Here is a 17,735-nt window from a genome sequence, read left to right on the forward strand (position 1 = left end):
TGTGGTGGCCCCAATGAGCGCTGAGGTGGAAAAGGACTTGCGTCCCTGCTGCACTGGTACTGCCCCCACGCACCTTCAGTGCCCAAGTGGATGAAGAGACCACACCAGCCCTGGCAACAGTGTCTCGCAAAGGACTGGCACAAATGGACTTCAATACATCATCTACATAGCAGCCGCTCAATAACCTTACAGGTCAAAGAACCTGGAGTGCATTTACTGCATCTCGCTTCCCGAAGTCGGAGAGGGTGCCCTCCCATCTAGTGCCCCAGGTTTTAGGAGGCAGTCACTGAGGCCGTAACTGGAGGAGGGAGCAACGCATAATATGTCAGTCCCTGCGGCCAGGCGGCATACTCTCGGTTATGAGGCTGTACGCTGTAGAATTCTATGGGGCAGAGTCGGATTAGCCAATAGGACAATCGGGCAGTGACCAATGGGCTTTTCTGATTCAGCACGGGGGGGGCGGGAGAGGACTCGGACGGCGGGAGGGGGGCGGGAGAGGACGAGGGGGGCGGGAGAGGACACGGACGGCGGGAAACGTGCACAGGACAGCGAGGGGAGGGGGGACGGCGGGAGGAGGGACACGGAGGAAGGCAGGACAGCAGCAAGCACGGCCCGGCCGGACCAGATTCGGAGGCGTTCCCGGCTTTTGGCTGACGTAGCATGACGTAGCCAAAAGCCAAAAATTCTCAGGAACGCCCCCGAATCTGGTCCGGCCATGACGGACGCCTCTCTGTTCCAATGGCTAGCCTCCATTTATGGAGCTAGCCAATGAAACAGAGGGCGGGTTCCAAGCCACATACTGTAACTCAATAGATTTCTCCTGCAAAAGCTGCTTTCGCAGCTTTTTGCAGCCGAAACCTAAAAAGGCAGCAGGCTTATTGAATATCACTCTGCCCACTACGGAGTATAAGTCTAACCTTCTGACAGAGGTCCTACACTCACCTTCTTCAGTCATGGAGCCAATGCTGCCGTTTAATGATGCTTTGGCTGAACCCATCTATGAGGTCTGGAAGAAGCCTTTGACAGCTCCAGCTGTTTCAAGGTCTGTGGCCAGGAGGTATAGGGTTGCGCCTGGTGACCCGGACTTTTTGTCAACACATCCTCTGTCTGAGAGTCTGGTTGTGCAGGCTGCCTGCTCGAAGAAGTCTGTAGGGGCCTTTCCGCAGGTTTCTGGGGAAAAGGAATCCAGAATACAAGACCAGGCCGCCAAAAAGGTCTTCTCTTCAGCCAGTATGGCGTTAAAATCTAACAATGCAACTTGTCTTATGGGACAGTACATCCATGTCTTGATGGATTCCGTAAAGCAGCTAGTGCCAAAGATTCCTGAGGTGGACAGAAAGGATTTTCAGGAAGTAATTGCGGACACTCAGGCTGCTGCGAGACAAGTTATACAGAGTGGGCTGGACACTGCGGATTCGGTGGCGAGAGTCATGGTATCTTCGGTGGCCGCTAAAAGAGCTGCGTGGCTAAAAACATCGGAGTTTTCTGCAGATGTACAGTCTGCTTTGATGGACTTGCCATTTGATGACTCAGGATTGTTTGGCAAGAAAGCTGATGCTGCCTTGGAATGTTTCAAATATAGTAGGGCCACAATAAAATCTTTGGGACTTCAAACCAGGGGTACTACTGGATGGCGCTTCAGAGGATTTGGAAGATCTTCCTTTCGTTCCTATAAAACATCGCAGCAGCAGGCACAACAACAGCAGAATATGCTGTATAAGTCCTATAGAGGAAGACAACGAGCTTGTCCTAGATGTCGTCAAGCCTCCTCCTCCTCCTCTTCCCCTTCTCAGCCCCCTGCCACCACAGCAAAGCTGCCCTAGATCCGCCATTCCGGATCATGAGGGCCCAGTTGGGGGCCGGCTTACCCATTTTCTACGAGATTGGGAATTGATTACTTCAGATCTTTGGGTTCTCAATCTCGTGGAGAAGGGGTATGCTCTTCCCTTTCGGGAGTTTCCCCCAAATTACCCTCCTTGCCAGGGTTTTTTTTTCGGAGGACCATCTGCTGCTCCTGCAGGAAGAAGTCCTGGCTCTGTTCAGAAAGGGTGCGATAGAGGTGGTACCAGAGCAGGAGAGGGGTCAGGGGTGCTACTCCCGGTATTTTCTGATCCCCAAGAAGGATGGCAGACTCAGTCCAATCCTAGATCTCAGGATCTTGAACCTTTACCTGAAGCAGGAGAAGTTCAAGATGCTCACCCTTGCACAGGTTCTTCAAGCGCTGCTGGAACAAGACTGGATGGTGTCGATCGACTTACAGGATGCGTATTTTCACATCCCAATCCTGAAGTCGCACAGAAAGTATCTCCGTTTCACGGTTGGTCCGCAACACTACCAGTTTGCGGTCCTTCCGTTTGGTCTTACTACTGCGCCTCGAGTCTTCACCAAGGTGATGGCAGTGGTGGCTGCACATCTCAGAAGGTCGGGGATACCTGTATTCCCGTATCTGGACGATTGGCTAATCAAAGCAGAGTCTCCAGAGATAGTGCTGCATCATCTGCAGGAGACAACTCAGTTGTTGCACAGGTTGGGTTTTTTGATAAATGTACCCAAATCTCACCTGGTGCCCTCCCAGCGCAACCTGTTCATAGGTGCGGTACAGGATACAACATTCCTCCTCCTCAAAGCATTTGCGACATACAGGAAATGATTCCTTTGTTTTTCAATGGAGCGGTCATTCCAGTCCTGAAGGTCCTTCGCTTGCTCGGTCTGATGGCTTCTTGCATTCTGTTGGTCAATCATGCATGCTGGCACATGAGCGCACTCCAGTGGTGCCTCCGCAGGCAGTGGTACCAACACAACGGGGATCTCAGGGAGTCAGTGAGGATCTCCAGAGAAACTGCAGCGGATCTGACTTGGTGGGGCGTGGAAGGCAACCTGTCACAAGGAAAGCCTTTTCATCTACCTCCAACAGTGGCCACAGTGATAACGGATGCATCCACTCTAGGGTGGGGTGCTCATCTGGGGGATCTGGAGGTCAAGGGTCTTTGGTCTCCAGAGGAAAGGTTGCTTCACATCAACCTTCTAGATACGTCTGGCGCCCAAGGCCTTCATCCCTTCCCCTCGCGGTCAGTCAGTCCAAGTCCTGACGGACAACACGACCGCAATGTGGTATGTCAACAAGCAGGGAGGAGTAGGGTCGCAGTGTCTCTGCAGAGAGGCTCTGCGTCTCTAGTCCTGAGTTAAGGACCATCAGATTTGTCTGATGGCAAATCATCTGGCCGGAGTTCTGAACGTGCGAGCAGACGGTCTCAGTCGGCAGTTCTCCGCCGACCACGAGTGGAGGCTTCACCCGGAGGTAGTTTGTCACGTCTTCCGGACGTAGGGAACTCCTCGGGTGGACCTGTTCGCCACTCGCGAGAATGCTCACTGCCCGTCATTCTGCAGCCTCCAGTATCCGATGCAGGGAGCCTTGGGGGACGCGTTTCAGTTGAGTTGGGACTCGCAACTCCTTTACGCGTTTCCTCCCATACCCTTGATTTCTCGTGTTCTGAGGAACGTTCGCCAAGACCGGGCCCAAGTTATATTGATCGCCCCGGATTGGCCAAGAAGGGTGTGGTATACAGATCTTCTCCACCGCTCCTCGTGCCCTCCGCTCCGTCTCCCTCACAGGGCAAATCTCCTCTCCCAGATGGAGGGGCAGGTTCTACACCCCCCACCTCCAGACCTTACACATTCATGCCTGGAGATTGAACGGGGCAATCAGATTTCCTTTTCTCTTCCGCACGATGTGGTAGATGTCATCTTGTCGGCCAGGCGTGACTCTACCAAGTCCATTTATTCTTATAGATGGTCTAAGTGTGTTGCTTGGTGCGGGGAGAAGTCCGTTGACCCTTTAAGGGCTCGTTTGTCCAATATACTCCAATTCGCACTTTCTTTAGCCCAGCAGGGTTTTGCAGTGGCAACTGTCAAGGGTTATTTGTCGGCTTTCCTTTGTTTGCCAGACCAGCCCTCTTTGTTTAAGTCTTCAATTGTTTTGCATTTCATTAAGGGCCTAACAAATAAATTTCCTCCTACACCATTTATTGAACCTCAATGGGACTTGAACCTTGTTCTTACGTTTTTAATGGGTTCACCTTTTGAGCCTTTACACACATGTCCCTTGAGACTATTATCTTTCAAGACTGTTTTTCTGGTGGCATTTACCTCGGCAAGGAGTGTAAGTGAGCTTCAAGCTCTAAGTTCTAAGCCCCTGTTTTTATCCGTCCATGCTGAAAGAATGGTTCTAAGGACCAGGGCTGCTTTTCTGCCTAAAGTGGTTACTCCTTTTCATCTGGGGAGGTCCGTTACCCTCCCTACCTTTTATCCTCCCCCTCACCCTTCCAAGGAGGAGGAGAGACTTCACCGTTTGGGCCCTAAGAGGGCGGTGAGCTTTTACCTGGACAGGACACGGGAGTTCAGGTTGGATGACCAGCTTTTTGTGGGTTTTGCTGGCTGCAAGAAGGGGAAGGCGGTGCACAAGCGCACGCTCTCGAGGTGGATCATCCTCTGCATTAAGATTTGCTACGCCCTTGTGGGTAAGGACCCTCCAGAGGGTATAAGAACTCACTCTACTAGAGCAAAGTCATCAACTGCTTTGTCTAGGGGTGTTCCAGTTGAGGACATTTGTAGAGCCGCAAATTGGGCCTCCCTCCATACTTTTGCGAAGCATTACTGCTTAGATGCCGAAGTGAGGAGGGAGGGCCACTTTGCGTGTGCTGTCTTCCAGGATTTTCTGGTATAGGAGAGTGGACACCCTCCTCCGGGAGTGGGGACTGCTTTGGGACTCTATTCACAAGGTGAGGAATCCACTGGAAGATGTATCTATCAGAAGAACAAGTTACTTACCTTCGGTAACGCTTTTTCTGGTAGATACAGTATCTGCCTGTGAATTCTTCACTGACCCACCCACCTCCCTGTTGTCCACTCTTTTATACCTGAGTAACTATAATGTATTCACTTTGTTGTCAAGGAATTGTTTATTTCAAATGTCTATTTGCATTTGTTTCACACTTGGTGTGTTACCTTGATATTTGTGTATTGTGTATACTATCTATATCTCTACTGTCATTGGTCCGTCCATGTGCCTCGAAGGCACGGAAAAAAGGGAGGAACTGATGTCATCACGCCGGCGTGGGCCTAATATGATGTCGGAGACGTCAGCGGAGTCGCGCGCGAGGCCGTGCCTCTGTGACGTCGGACCACGTCGGCGTGAAGATACAAAAAGAATTTCCGAATGCTGCTGACGCATGGGGATATTCACAAGGTGAGGAATCCACAGGCAGATAATGTATCTACCAGAAAAAGCGTTACCGAAGGTAAGTAACTTGTTCATTACGACCACCCGGATTTTTATACAGACCTAGAAGCTAAGATTGTTCCGCATGCCAAGAGGTTGGTCTGTTAGGGAGGTGACTTTAACATGACAAGACATCTAGGTCTTGATAGGTCTGACGGCCCTACACGTGCACCATCGGCCTCTGCTAGGACACTGACTGTGCAACTCACTAAACTGGACTTGCTCGACGTCTGGAGACACAGGCACCCGACATTAGGAGGGTACACGCACTACTATACTCCACATTATATACATACCAGAATAGATTATTGGTTTGTTTCATCTCAATTGACTTCTGACATCCAGTCCTGCACTGTTCTTCCACTCACTTATTCTGACCACTCACCAATCTTATTGGCACTAAGCACGCCGGAGTGGCTTATTCCTCCATTCGCGAGACGCTTCCCCCCGTACTCCTTGATGGATGCCCTCTTTAAAGAAGAGCTTGCGACTGCTATTGAAACCTTTTTCGAGGCTAATGTGGGCTCTGTCGACTCCTTTCAGTCTGTCTGGGAGGCATTTAATTTATATGTCAGGGGTGTTACTATTTCTAAACACGCTGGAGTGCTGAATTCAATCAGGGGCAGACTTAAAACCTTAGAATCCAAACTCAAGGATTTGGAGCACCAGCGACTCTAGGCTGACAGTGAGGCCCTGACTCAAGCAATAGATGGGGTATTGCAGGAGTATAATGAGGAGGCAGATGCTGAGATAAAGCACCTGGGCAAATACGCCACGGCTCGGTCATACTGTGAGGAAGAGCGCCTGGGCTCAATTCTTGCGATACTCGCTCAACGGAGCAGGGATAGGACGAGCATTCCTGTGTTAAGTTGCGGAGCGCTTACATGAATATTACACAGTGCTATATGCGTCTCGCGGCCCAGCCCCGGAGAAAAGTATTGTCGATTATCTTTCGCATATTGAGCTCCTGTGGCTCTCTAACTTACACAGTGAATTCCTGGTCCGGCCGTTTGAACGAGATGAAATAGTTCTTGCGCTCTCCACTATGAAGGGAGGGAGCGCGCCTGGCAGTGATGGCCTCACGGTGGCCTTCTACAAGGCATTTTCGGACCTCCTGATACCACATCTGCTCACCTTGTTCGATGACATGGCCCATAAGGGAACTATGCCATCCTCTATGAGAGAGGTGATCATTGTTGTGATCTCTAAACCTAGCAAGGACCCGGGAGAATGCGTATCGTACCGCCCCTTGTCCCTTATGAACGTGGACGCGAAACTCCTCTCCAACCATCTTCAACCATTGGTCACCACCCTGGTGGCGCCGGAGCAGGCCGGTTTCTTTCCCACTCGTAATCTTGCGTACAATTTTCGAACGGTTTTTGCGGCCTTTCAACATACGCGTCCGGAAGTGTCAGTAGTGGCTGTTTTCTTGGACATGGAAAAGACCTTTGACTCAGTTGAGTGGCCTTTCCTTTGGCATGTCATGTTTCGGATGGGAGTTGGACAGTTGTTTTTACAACTCCTGACGGTATTATAGTCTTCCCCCACGACCTGTATACGTATTGGCTCGTTAATTACCGACCCCATCAGGGTTGGTAGGGGGACAAGGCAAGGCTGTCCCCTCTCACCGATCCTATATGCACTAGCGGCCGAGCCTCTCGCCTGTGCTTTACGGGAGTACCACAGCTATAGGGGCATTCACTTCCCTACATATAATCTGATAGTCTCCACTTACGCGGATTATACTCTTTTGTATGTCCGTGATCCTGTGACACACCTATCTCCGGTCCTCCGTGAAGTGGTCTTGTTTAGCTCCCTATCGGGCATTCATGTTAATTGGAACAAATCCATTATGTTCCCACTGACACCTGCTACGGAGAAATTTGACCCGGAGTACCCACTACAGTGGACTACAGACGCTGTGCGTTATTTGGGGATTCGCTTTCATACTGATTTGGAGGTCGTTCTACGGGAGAATTATGGCAGAGCTATCTCAAAGTTAGAGGGCAATGTTCAGAAATGGCTCACTCTTCCGCTCTCACTCTGAAAATGATTGTCCTACCACGTTTCTTGTTCTTGTTTAGTAACATTCCTATGGTTTTATCGACCCACTTTTTCCGGCAGTTACCGGCGCTAATGGTCCGACTTGCATGGGCGGGGAAGCAGCCAAGGGTGGCGTGGAATATTTTAATCCGTCCGTATGCTGCGGGCGGGCTAAACGCCCCGGATTTGGAACTATATTACCGGGCTGCACAATGTGCCTACGCCTATCATTGGATACATGGCCCACTAGATATCCATCAAAACGATTGTCGCGGACCCGGCCCAGTTACCTGCGCTGTTATCAAAGCCCCGGGTCCGACGTACGGGGATTCTGGACTCATTGAACTCGGTCACGCATGCTTGGCACCACATGATGGATATCCAGGCGTTCACTCTGCTGTATGCCCCGAAGGTGGCAATGGAATGGTGTGCCTGACTGACCCCGTGTAGGGAGAGGGGAGTGATATCGGCAATGCGCATGTTAAATGTACACACTATGGGGGACCTGTTTGAGGGGGGAACAGCGCGAACATGGGATGGGATTGCATCTGGGGATGCTCCATTCCGGTTACTGCCACGTTTTCAGTTTCATAGTGTACGACACGCATTGAGAGAGCTTTTTGGTGATGACGTATAACTATATAGTTAACACCAAGTCCCCCGTTAAATTGATAACTAATCTGTATTGCATCGCCATCTCTGAGAGAACGACGGAGTATGCGAAACCGAGACTGGCATAGCAACTCGATTTACAAATTGAGCTGCGGGAGGAGATGTGGCAGTATTGCTGTACTAGCACTAGAAAGGTGTCTCTGAATGGACGTCACAGACTTCTACACTTTAAGTACCTGAACAGATCACATTACACTCCTGAAAGGTTATACAGATACAAGTTGCGGGATAACCCGAGTTGTGAAAAGTGCGGTGCTCAGATCGCTGATTTCCTCCATGTGGCCTGGTCCTGTCCGGTCGTCCTCTCCTTTTGGCACGCGGTGTATGGGGATGTCAACAGAATTACGCATTTGGCACTGATCCCGGACCCGCTCTTAGCTCTATTGGGCTACTCGAAGCCTTTGCGCCCAGTACACAGGCGATTAATTGACATGGCTTTCCTTATAGCTAAATGGTGCATTGAGTGCGCCTGGATAAGAGGCCCTCCCCCAACACTTAAGTCCTGGTCGAGGGAATTGACATACTGCTGCACGCAAACTGAGCTTTATAGTGACTTGATGCCACCACGCAACAGGCCCAATAATTTCTGGTCCTTGGTGTTGCATGGACTGCTGACTCTGGATGCCACGGTGAGGGAGAGTGCGCTTGACATGGGGAAGGGGCTGACTCGGATGGGAGCGCAGAGTCGCCTCAGGAGATGCCCTGTACTGTGCCTCTATACGACCCTAAGTGACATACCTCTGGAGGGCGGGGACACTGACACTGGTCCATGGGAGAGATTTTACCTGTCTGCACTCTAGAGAGACCCTCTTATCATGCAGCTGCCTGGAGTTGTGGGCCTTGGAGGTTTGTAGGGGCTTTGTCCAGTCCCATTTCCCTGTGCTGATCTGATTTATGATTGATGTGCAACTTACCAATGTGCTTGTGCTTTGATTTTCTTATGTCTACTGCCATAGTTTATTGCCAATGATGATGTTAATTTCCTTGGTTTGTTTTCTCTTCTTTGAAATTCCAATAAAATAAATAAAGATGATAATGCATAGAATAATTGCTGCACTGGTAAGGGTATTGGCTAAAAAGCATATAGTAATACATTAGTTATGCTTGAATGCACCAAATTTCAGTAGCTGAAAGCAAGACACATTCGAATGGTCAGCAGGAGAAAAAGGGAAAATGAAAAAAGAAAGGATAAAAAATTACTGAATACTTAGCAAAATGAACAGCAACGCTTCTGGCCCTTATAGATCCAACAGACACTAGACTGTCATGTGCTAACGGTGCCTACACTAGACATACGTGACAGGCATAAGCACACATACAACAATCGCATTGAAAAACATGGAAAATATATTGTATATGCAGCAGTCTACTGGGAGTGCATTCAGAACTCAGTAAACTGACTGCTTTAAAATAAGGGTAGATGCAAGAATTACACGTGCATCATAAAAATACAAGATGTCCATGGTAATGATGACACAAATGTGACACAAGTATTCTTGCAAATTGAAATTCTTAAAATTGAAAGTTTCAGGATCCGCAGATGGAGGAGGCAGTTATTCTAACATTTATGACTTCAATGAAGATTCCATTTATGACTTCAATGAAGATTCCTACGATGCAGAGCTTGGAGTAAAACCGAGTACCTTTTTTCTTAACAAGGGCCTACCAGATCCCAGCAAAGGTACATGGAATACCCTTGTTCAGAAGGACCCAGAATATTTTCTACCAGAGACAAAATCACCAATCATGTGCTGCTGAATTTTCCCTAGGTCTTCTTGAGCAGATCTGCAGTTGACACTAAGCTCTATTTTTTAAGTTGGTCTGTAGGCCCAGACACTGTTCTCAAATATCTGCAGGTTTAGCTGCTCTGTCAGTATTTAATTTTTCTTATTGGCAGTGCAAACTCACCTTGTTGGGTGGGGGTGATGGCTACAGTAACGCAGAAATAATCAATCCCATACTCAATAGTGACCTGGGCAACTCTACCAAACTGTGATCTTTGTAGCATGGTATCAACCTTGTAAATGAGAACATAGCTCCTGAGCTTCGCCTTTATCAGCATAAGGTTCCCGGGTATACAGTGCTGCGCATAACAATCCCTTCCTTGACCATACAGTTGTGAAGCTATGCCATCTCCAGGCTCAGCCAATACCTGGTGCTATGATCTGGGAGAGTTTGAGAGTTAACTTGGGTTGTGTACTATATCGGTTTGTTTACTTTTTTCAGGATACAGCTCGAACTTTGGCAAAAAAGTGCTTCTGGAGAGCAGTGCAACAATTGCTGAAATAGTAATACCATTGACTAATTACAGAACATTAGTAATATAGAACAAGCATTTACAATGCAATGGTCTCGGCTTTGTTAAAGTTAGAGCTATTGGCATTGCAAATGGCATTTTTTCATTTTTGTTTTAAACATAAACACATGGTATTGTCATTTACAATGGCAATAGGTGAGCATTAGAGAGTAGTAGAGAGTATTAGCGGACACAGAGGCACACACACAGAAAGCCACACACACACACACACACAGAGTCACACACACACACACAGAGCCACACACACACACACACACACACACACACAGAGCCACACACACACACACAGAGAGCTACACACACGTAGAGAGACACACACACACACACAGAGAGCCACACACACAGAGCCACACACACACACACACACACACACAGAGCCACACACACACACACACAGAGCCACACACACAAGCACAGAGCCCCTCACACAAACACAGAGCCCCTCACACAAGCACATAGCCCCTCACACACACAGCCCCACACACACAGCCCCCCCACACATACACACAGCCCCCCCCCCACAGATACAGCCCCCCCACACACACACACAGCCCCACACACACACACACACACAGCCCACACACACACAGCCCCACACACACACACACACACACACACACACAGCCCCGCTATATAAAATTGCATTAAATAAATAAAAAAATTAAAAATAAATAGTGTCACAGACCCCATACTCACGGGCCGAGCTGAGGTTGGCTACTGGCGAGGAGTTGAAGCAGTCCACTTCCGTCGACAGGTCCATGACCTGTTCCCAGCCCCGGGGTGACCGGCAGTGTGGAGGGAACTAATGGTGGGGGTGGAGAGCTTGGGGTGCCTGAGGAGGTGTACATGGGGGGCGGGGTGCAGGTTAAGAGTGCACGAGGGCATGGGTTTAAGTACTTCTGAGGGGTCGAAGGTGGATATGTAGTTGAAGGGCCTGGGACTCTCTCTGTGGGGCAAGGTGGTCTGAGAGAGCTGTGACGTATGAAAGAGTCTGGAGGAGCCTGGAGACACAGGGGGCCTGGGGTTGTATAGTGGATAGAGCGGATATGTTTTGAGTGGGTCTGGCGTCAACGTTAAGACTGTCCGAAGAGTCTTAGGTGAGAAGGTTTGTGTGACACATTTTTGACTCAGGCAAGAAATGTTCTGCCATTTTTAATCCGACAGGCCACCTCTTGTTTCCTCTTTCACTTGCAGAAGTTTGAAGAATTCAGATCTGGCCAAGGACCTCGATCCTCTGTGAGTAATTGTATCCACCTCGGAAGCATAAATAGTTAAGTAGTCCCCGGCCGGGTGCGATTCAGTCAGTCAGTCAGTCAATTCTTTAACCGGCAGATTACACACACACCAACGACTGCAGCATCAGCGCACAACCCACTGAGCACCTTTACCCCATCTTTCCTCAAAGGCTGACGGTACCTCTGGCCAGGGGGTACCAGATCTGTGGTTAAATGCGACACGGTCATTTCCTTGCCTGCATCTCGGAGTGGTGAAACTGCCTCGCAGGTTCCAGGGTGGGATAAACGCTGTAAAACACACAGTGAAGATCGCTAGGTCTCTGGTTCGAACTTCGACATCCATTAGCACTGTCTCGGCCTTTCAGCCTCCCAGGAGCGATAAAACGACCAGCTACTTTTAATGAATGGGCAGTATAAGCGCCAGTGTCCCACCCATGCCTCAACCCAGGGGGCACGACCACCCCTGCCAAGTTTCCTCGCGGAGGGATAACAAAAGATCTCTTTTTTGGCCGGAGGGGTTTGAAGTGGCCGGTGCGAATTTTAAAAGTGCGCTCGAACTTGCTCGATTTTATTTCATCCAAAATACCGCCCGACTGAGGCTTTTATTCCTGGCAATGGAACAATTTCTTCTTTTGTCTGCGGTGGAAGGATGAGGGGGCGGGGGACCGAGTGTGACACCCGGGAGCCCGACCCAGGATGGATGCGGCGAGGAACATTACGTTCCGCTGATCTGGGCGCTGGCGAGGTATGGCTCCGAGGCGGGGGCCTGGTTCCCACACAGGGGCCCGTGCCCCGATCTGACGGAATAATGAAATGGCTTTGCGGCTCCCAGGAGCAGCGTCTCTGACTCAAAAGCTATTTTTGGATTTTCGGCGTGTTTTATGAATCCGGTGGCTGCAGCTAAGATTGTACTTATCATCAATTGATGTGTGGGGGGGCAGCGAGGGGCCCCCGATATGCCTCGTATCTCCCCCGATTTTGGTACATTGAGTGCGTGGATCTGAGCACTGGGGAGTTTTATAAATACACGTTGCTACTGTTTTCAAAGTGGCGGAGTTATACCTCGCAAGGTCAGAAATAAACGAGAGCGGGACAGAGGAGTGCTGCGGGCAGAGGGAAGGGGGGGTCGCGAGCGGAGCTGAGCAGCTCCAGAAACACCACCATCTTTCTCCGAGGCATTAGCAGGAATGCCTCGGAGAAAGCCCCGTCATTTTCGCATTCGGGGTGTGTTTTTTTGCAGTTGGGTGACGGATGACGTCACGACTTTAAAACTGCAAAAAAACACGCCCCCGAAGCCAAAAAAGAGGGCTTGAACCGAGTGATGCCCCTCTCCTCCAATGGCTGGCCTCCGTTTAGGAAGCCAGCCAATGGAGAAGAGGGGCGGGTTCAAGCCCCCTACTAAGAAACATTAAATGTCAGGCTGCGCGTGCACTGCTGCGCAGTGCAACGCTAGTCCGAGACCTAAAAAAAGAGTACTAAGCCCAGCCACGTAACATCCTTTCCTGAGTGAAAGCAGAACCCAAGACTAGAATTCCAAGACGGGTACATACAACTTTCCGTCCTCTATAGAAGTGGAAAAGACGACAAAAGCATTGGACATGCACTAAAAATGAATCCTTTTATAAGCTGTAATATTTGTAACAATGTCTCAACAGGTATTAGCACTAAACTAATTCCGCACTAATTAATAAGAGCACAAAATGAATACCAACAACATTAGTGAGTTTATAGAGATGTCTCAAAGCACAAAGTAAATGAAAGGCAACCTCAACATTACATAACAATAGGTTAAGTAACTATAACAAAGTAACACTTAGTGCTTGTGAACCAGTGCCGGCTGTTATGAGCAGCTTGGGACCGAGTTGAGTCTGTTGCCCCGTTGTCAGACCCCCAGTTTCAGATTGGTTAATTATTGCACTTGATAAAATCCAAGGTGTTGGAAATTTATTGTGTCTGATAATTTTCTCCTATTACAAGTTTTTGAGGTTTTGGTGCTCGCTGTGCCAAATTGACTTGGGCCATTATTTTACGACCATTCATCCCCTAACAAATATTGTCAGGTTTACCTGGTGAAAATTACCTGGGCAAAATTGTGGAGTTGCGATGTTTGCTGCAAAACTCAAAAATTCAGTATGTGCGGTGGCAGGAGTTAACTCACATATTGGACGTAACCGCGCACATGTAATTGAGGTTGTGCAGTTTCAGGAGATATGAATCTTTTTTTTGTATTTGTGTTTATTGCTTTTTAAACATAAAACAGAACAAAGGCACGTTGTGCCAACTCGTAGCCAGTCATAGCACATACATAGCTTGTATTACAAAGAATAATAAAGCATTTCGTATCCTAGCACATGTTTCGATGTCATACAGTATAATCTCAGCATACCAGACGTTAGGGCACATTTCAATGACCAAAATAATATGCAGCGTCAGAGGTACAACAACCCAGGTCAACTTATCCAGTCTATAGCATATCACTACATTCACCGCCTATTACATATATATAACAAAGAAGGGAAGTCATCTTTCAGGCACATTAAGTAAAACATAGCCTCGTCTCACACTAGCAAATGGAACAATATTACATTCCTGTCTGCCCCTCATTGCGACCCACATCCTGTATTTCCTGGTCTGCAGTCGACCTTGACCATTCCAAGAAAGGTTCCCATATATCCTTTGGGCGGGATGTGGAGGGCATCTGTCCCAAAAGAGCTTTAATTGAGCGTGTCCAAAAGTCATGTCCATTACATTACGGGTACAGCAAGGAATATGGGAACTGCGCTTGTAGCAGGAGTCGCTTAGCTGGTAGTAACTCCCTTCTAGCTGCCTGTACCATTGGGGTAAAATCTAGGTAAAATGAGATGAGTTCCCTTGGTGTATGATCTGGCCTTTCTCTCGTGCCAACCGCAGTATGATGTCCCTATCTTGGTAGTTCAGCAACTTTAGCAATATAGGTCGCGGTGTACCTCCCACTGGTGGTTTCAGGCCTAATGTTCTGTGCGCCCTCTCCACAATAAACACAGTTGAAAGGTGCAGATCGAACAGCTTATGTAGTAGATCTGTTATGTAAATTTCCATTTTAGACATCGCTGTCTGATATGCCCGTGCCGCGTAGGTTGCTTCTGCGAGAGCGAGCTTCTAAATCATTGTTCTTCGCTCGTATGACTCCCAGCAGTTTATCCATATGTAATAGTTGCTCCTTGGTTTCCGTCTGAAATTTATGGAATTCCACCTGTCAGTTTTCCATGCCATCCAGCCTCGTCTCGTGTACTGACACTTGGGTTTTCACTGTGTCCAATTGTTGAGACAGCATGTCTAACTTGGAGTCAATGCTCTTGAGACTCGAACGCATCTCCAGCCGTAGGGCCTTCACATCTTCATCTCCTGCCCCAGATTGCACATCCATATCTGAGCTGCCCTCTGCTCCCGCACCCGTTTCGTTCTGCCTGGTCAAGCGTCTAAAGTCAAACCTGATCTTCGGCTGCTTTGGATCTTATTACCCAGATAAGGCTTCGTATTTCAATCTAAGCTTCCAGGAGTAGGGTCATACGTGTGGAAATTAAAGAACGTGCGGGCTCCCTATCCCTCCGCGGGTACTCGCCTGCGTAATGCAGTCCTCTGCAACAAATATTTCGAGGAACGAAGCAAGTACTTCTACTTGTTCTCCCTGCAGCTCGTTATGGTGCAGCAGTTCAGTGTTTCACATTTGAGTTCCCTGGGGCTTCTACAGCCCGCGCCTTGTGTTCCAGCACGGCGTGGGCGCAACAGCCTCCAATCTCGCACCCGTCTCCTACAGCCTCCCTCCTCAACTGTTGCGATGTATTTAATCGCCAGGGCACTAGTCGAGAAATGACCATCCCTTCACCTTCCACCATTCAGTGCCAAGTGCTCCACACTGCCCGCCAAGTTATGCGCTTCTTAGGCCCCCGGCGCAAATCAGCAATTCAGGTGGGCACCAGTTTCATGTAGGCGTAGCTCGCACATAGCCCATACCGTGCAAACAGAATGTACCTCGCATCTCCTTCCCACTGAGGACAAAGCCAGCTTCCTCGCCACTTTACTGCCATCAATCGAGTTAGGGTTCCGCCAGGCATGTGATCATTCATCATTGCCACGTACTTCTATGCAGGTCAGCCAAACACTTCCTCTGCAGCGCGTCTTCCTCCTCAATCACAGCGCCAGCTCCAATCAAGCCACAGTCTTGCACAGCAGGGTCAAATGCAGCTCACATACGTGCCTCATGCCATCATCGTCACCTCACTCCTTAACTTCTACCTCGTAATAAGGATCCACAGGGCGCCGCCATTTTGACAAAATCTGGGCTTTTATAAAATGGTTTTCTGTACACCCTCGCCTTTACTTCATCGAGTTCCCACTCACACCAAAGTCGTGCGTGCTCCGTAAGATCTCCTTTCCAGGCCGCCTGGCGTATTTTCGCGTTTGCAGTAGTCCGACACAGTTACGGCCTCCGGTTGCTCTCACCTCCTCGGGCTCGATTTTAGAGGTAATGCGACAGCCTCCAGTCTCAGCTCACACGGCTCCTCCCGGTCTTGCCTCGCTTCTCACAGAATCGCGGCAATACAGTTGCGCTGCTCTCCGTTTTGCTCCCAGCTCGTGCACAACCTTCTCCCCCACCGGCAACAGCGTTTAGCACTTCAGCCGTAGCCTTTTAGACAGGATAAATGTAGGATTGTTCCCCCTGAGGGTGTGTAGTAGTCTACGTTTTGACCCCTGTTAGATGAAGGGTTGTTAGTTCCTCATTATGGGGTCTTCGTCAGGACATGATGGTGTATGGAGCACCTGGAAATAATAAAATGGATTCAATGCATGAAGTATAATTCAGGTTGGTGACCAAAAAGGTACCTACTTAGGGAAGGAACTATCAATGAACGATCCTAGTTGGCAGCAGGCCGCTCGCTGGTATCTGTAATGAAATGTACATACTCCGTGTTACAAAAAGGTGGTGACACAAAGCGTCCTTAACTAATTAAGCATGTGAAAAAAGGAGATTAACTGTGATGGCCGATCAACATGTGGGGTAATTATTCTCCCGCTGCGTGTTGCTAAGAAAGTCAACCGGACAGAGTCTGAATGTGGATTCACAGTGAGAAATGATAATAATCTGGGGTTATTACTCTCCCGATGTGTTGCTGAAAAGTCAACGGGATAGAGTCTTTGAATGAACGACAAAGGATGTAAATCAGGGAAACTGATGTGTCAATTGTTGGGACACAAGGTAAGGTGTGCGTTACAAAATCGACTACTTTATTCAAAAATCTGCTGCATTCAAGACACAGAGATGTTCGGCAACGACGCATGCCGTGGACGCATCGGTTTTATTAAAGGGCGGTGACACCAGCTCTAGGTGTGACTGGAAAACGAATAAATAAAAGAATAAGTAAAGCGGCATGCAAAATTGCCTTTAATGTGATAATAAGTTAAGAGTATAGTCCATAGAAGACTGACCCTGCGGCATATACAACACCTTGGGGCGCCCGTGATTAAGATCAATTGCAACTCTACTAGAAGAGAGCGTGTCACAAGACTACAGTGGCATTTACATATTCAATTGTTCAAATCAAGGCTCGTCTACCAATTGGCGCCACGATTGGAGTATGTTGGGCTTAGAGTTCGTTGCCATGGAGACACGGGTTGTGTCGATCCATGGCTGGTTTGAAAAAAGTGATTGACTCAAGAGATGCAAAAGGAAGCGGGTATGCTTATGAAAGACGGGGCTGGTTTTCAAACGTGCGCGTAAAAGCCACAATATGTGCGATCATGTTCGACCTTTGGTACTGACATATGAGAAGTCACATTCCATGGAAAATTAGTATATTCAGTGTAGGTCCACGTGACTCAGTACCGCCATTAGGTGTTAATAGGAGGCTCGTCTGCCCTCTAGCCTAACGTAGACTACTACACACCCTCAACCTCATAGGAATTGAAGAAATCAATTCATTTTGAACAATGGACCTCTAGTAGGCTGTAAAGGTTCTACTGTATGTTGCTGTTCTAAGTGCAATTGTGCCTATGTCACAACACCTTTACCCTGTCCTTCACTCATCCATTCACCCCCATTTTCCTTATAACCCTTCTTTTTTCTTTACTACACTGTGAGCACTGTACACAGCAATTGGAGTATACTTAAGTAGATACATGGATTAACATTAATGCTTTGAATTACAAGAGC

At 48.6% G+C, this 17,735-nt stretch overlaps 1 protein-coding gene across 7 annotated transcripts in view; it reads left to right on the top strand.

The window, feature by feature from the left end:
* Positions 1 to 17,735, top strand: part of LOC147717179 (signal transducer and activator of transcription 5B) — a 1,664,723-nt gene that overhangs the window by 1,565,147 nt on the left and 81,841 nt on the right. The window lies entirely within an intron of this gene.

Source organism: Lissotriton vulgaris, chromosome 5 (assembly GCF_964263255.1).
Source record: "Lissotriton vulgaris chromosome 5, aLisVul1.2, whole genome shotgun sequence".
NCBI lineage: Eukaryota > Metazoa > Chordata > Amphibia > Caudata > Salamandridae > Lissotriton > Lissotriton vulgaris.